The sequence below is a fragment of the Equus quagga genome, unplaced genomic scaffold, assembly GCF_021613505.1.
Source record: "Equus quagga isolate Etosha38 unplaced genomic scaffold, UCLA_HA_Equagga_1.0 210725_RagTag, whole genome shotgun sequence".
Classification (NCBI taxonomy): Eukaryota; Metazoa; Chordata; class Mammalia; order Perissodactyla; family Equidae; genus Equus; species Equus quagga.
In genome coordinates this window covers 34,481-38,015 of record NW_025799370.1, presented here as the reverse complement: position 1 = coordinate 38,015, position 3,535 = coordinate 34,481, and positions in this window count along the sequence as shown.

Here is a 3,535-nt window from a genome sequence, read left to right as displayed (position 1 = left end):
GATACCAGGACTCTTCCTCTTGAGTGTGGAAATGAGTTTAAAATTCTTTTGAACGCATAATTACCAAGAATTCTTTGATGAACCAAGAGGAGGGAAGAAGCGCCAAGATGATGATTCTTTACTTCCTGCCAATCTTGTATTAAGGGCTTGAGCTGATTGTTTTAATTTGGAAAATAAAAGAGTCACCATATTTGTACCCCAAACATCAGAGAGCAGTTTATACCAGTCATGTGTAAAAGTCACTTACTCCTAGCTATTGTACATATGAACTTGAAGTCATCCGTATTTACTCAAGAGGCCAAACACAATCATGGGAAGGCAGGCCATGAAAGTGCTAGTAATTATGAAAACTGAAACATAATTAATTATATTCACTTCAGTTTCTGGTCAAAATTTTAAAACTTTCTTTTTAGCTACTGTCAATGCACCTCTAGTCAAAGACCAGCAGGAGCACATCTGTGGTTGAATAGGTTGGGCTTATTGCTCCCTGTAGTGAGGGAGAGCACACACCATGGAGAGCCATGGTGGGTCTGAGCATGAGATGGTTTGATTTCTGCTGGTCTTGCATTTCTCACCCATCTGGGAAGATCCCCACTGCCCGGAAGGAGGCTTAGCCTCCCCAACCCTTCCAGCTGCTCGGAGAGCCAGGACAGGTTTCAGTAACTTGTACTTTCTGTTTTGTCTCTTTGGTCCTTGTTCCTGAGGAAGCATTTTGGATGAAATATTTATGGAAGCATATAGATGCAGACCTATTCATTTATTTTTCTCTTCAGGTCAGAACACTTTTGGGGGCAGTAGTACTAGATTTAGTTAAAGAACTGATGGGGGTAGCTTAAGTTGAAGAGATTTTGGAAGTAAATGCAGAATAAGAATAGAATGTAATTATATATTAAAGTACCTGGTATAGCAGGCTACAGAATCTGATTTAAAGGTTGTTATACTAGTATGCAGAGCAAAGGGATACTGGGACAATGAAAAGGGAGAGATAAGTCCTTCCTGGGAGGTTCAGAAAAGTTTGAAAGAAGAGATATTTAAAGAATGAGCAGGAATTCACTAGCTAAAGATGACCACCCATTTGTCTCATTTTTTTACCAACAAGACTGATACTTAGGGCATAAAAGTGGACGTTACATGAAAGCAACAGACAAAAGATGACTTAAAAACCAGTCATTGGTATCCCTGATTTGGCTCAGTTAAAACAACCAAGCTGTCTTAGTTTAGGTTCCCCAAAAAGAGGACCCTGAGACCAAGATTTGGATGCAAATAGCTTATTTGGGAGGTAATCTCAGGAATCACAGTGATGGGAGTGGAGAAATGGGGCAAAGAAGGGAGGAAACTCAGTAAAGGAGGCACTGATGAACAGGTTGCCACTGAGGGAACTGGGGCTCAATCCCACAGGGGGCCCTCTGAGACACCACAGTTCCATCGAGGGATGATGAAGTGGGGCATATTTATCTGCTAGCTTCCATCCCTCATTAGTAGAGAATCCATTCTGGGTCTTTAACTCTTTGGCACTCTGAGCTTTCCCCGAATGCCAGTTTGCATAGCAGAGCAGCCTTCAAGAATCAGCGGCATTTTGGAGAAGTGCCTTCAGATGACCTCTGGAGTATGCAGAGGGGGTGTGGGACTGGCCAATGGTGGCACACAAACCACAAGAAAAAGAATGGCTTTTTCCCAGTGATAACGCCAAAAGTCCTGCTCCAAAGGTTGGGCTGAGCAACCATCTCTCTGACTCTTTTCAGCAGGTGTCCCTCCCTACAAACTGAAAAACTGGCATGAGGAATCAAATGAATCAGTGCATTTATCCCTATGTCTGAAACAAAATAGATTTAGTAATTCAAAGACTGAGACTATGAGGTAAAGTTTCCCTATAGGTGCCTGTTAATTTGTCTCTAGAGAAGACCTAGAGAACATTTCATGTTCCTTCCCATGGTTTTCTGGTCCCCAAATGGAGTTATTAACCACACCCACCCTCTGCCTACACATACAGGTTTTCCCCAAGAATGGAGGATGGTGAGCAAGGAAGGGATCTGGGGTCCTTTGGGCCTCTCTCCCCAGTGGGATCCAGTGATTTCTGTTTGTGTTTCCAGGAGAGGATGGAATAAAAATGAAGAGGAGTGAGCTCTTAGATAGATAGGGGCAAGTGCCAGAGAGGCATCCAACCCCTGTAGGGAAATTGGAGGCTGAGCACCTGCCAGGAGAAGTATGAGGTGTTACCAGGCCTTGACCAGACCCAGCACCAAAGCTAGGGTGATAAGCAGGTAGGCCTTAATTTGGGGGACCCAAGAACCTATTCCTGGCAAGCTGTAAGCCAGAAATAAGGGTAGACTGAAGTACAACTTAGTCAATTATGAAATTGATTTAGTCAACTCAATTATTTAAGCATTAACGTACTTATGAGAAAAAATTATGACAAAGATATACGCATGGAAAAATCTGGAGAGAAAGCACAAAAGAAGAGAGTGGGGAAGGAGGAAGCACTTTGTGATGCTTCAGCAATGACTGGTTCCATTCCAGCTTCACCTCAGTGCTCTGCCTACGTCCATGTCTGCCCACGTCCATGTCTGCCCCCACCTTTTGTCCCCAGGGAGCACTTTCCCTGAAATTCTGTCCACCCTGTGAGGGTAGGCAGAGCTTTCTCCTCTGAGTGGGAATGCTGCTTCCTGCTTCAATTCCCCACTCCTCAGGCTAGAGTCTTCTACAGGCAGTCCTTCCACAGAGGGGCTTTGGGCCTCTTTCCTGTGGGATTCGTCCCCTGCAATTCTCATTTCCCTGTTTCCCCAGTCCATAAGACCAAACATTATGTGCAAGCAATGAAACTCCTGCTATTATATATGGTGATTTCTTTTAATATAAATGTTGGAGTTATTGTACTTCTATTAAGATGATAATTGTTGTACTTTTTTTTGAAGGTGAAGGGGAGAAGAACATTCTCACTGTCCGCAGACTAGGGAAGCAGCGGGCTAAGGTGCTCTTCCATCTACTTCAAGTTCCAAGTTGCTTGAGGGTGCTTGTAGGTGGTGAGTACTAAAGGTGAGCCCTGCCATGTGGAGCCAGGACAGAGGCTAGGCAGGGATGCATCCTTGTTTGGAAGATAAGCTGCATTTTTTAAGCCAAATAATCTAGAATCATGTTGCTAGGTTAGTGTATACCCCTTTTTGTTTTTTCTAAGCTTTAGTAAAGTCTTATTCACCTATTTCAGTTTTATCTCAGCTGTGTTATAGAGTAGCAGAAAAATATTTTGTTTCCAAAGTAGAGCCCAAGGGGGACAGTAGCGTATCTTGAAGCTAGTTAGTAATCATTCAGAAAATCAGAAAAGTAAAGTAAACCTCTGGAGGTAAGAGCTGGGGCTTTATGATATCACTGCTCCTCCCTACTTGAAACTTCTCCTTGCTGTGCTGTGCTCAGAGATCTGGGTTTGATTTATCAAGGAAAGCAGTAGTTACATTCCGCCTTCCTATAGGGCAAGGGACAGGGACAGACAAGCAGGACCCCTGGTGTCTCTGCACACAGAAATGTTATGAGAAAGCCTCAA